The sequence below is a fragment of the Hylobates moloch genome, unplaced genomic scaffold (assembly GCF_009828535.3).
Source record: "Hylobates moloch isolate HMO894 unplaced genomic scaffold, HMol_V3 SCAFFOLD_13, whole genome shotgun sequence".
NCBI classification, from domain to species: domain Eukaryota; kingdom Metazoa; phylum Chordata; class Mammalia; order Primates; family Hylobatidae; genus Hylobates; species Hylobates moloch.
The window spans coordinates 51,575,397-51,575,626 of NW_026652288.1; positions in this window are offsets into that span (position 1 = coordinate 51,575,397).

The window sequence follows — 230 nt, forward strand, 5'->3', positions numbered from 1 at the left end:
GAACTGGAGGGTGAGAGGAAGGGTGGGTCTGTAAGACCTTGGTAGGGGACTAATTCACTGGTGAGGTGTGGTCACCACCCTACTTCATTTTCAGAGTCACACCCAAGAGGGCTGCTTCCCATGCCTGCAACCTTGCATCCACCTGGGCTACCCCACCCAAGTATACAATAAAGTCTTACCTCAGACCACAGCTGTCACTTTGCTTTACCTCATCAAGGCCAAAGCAGGCT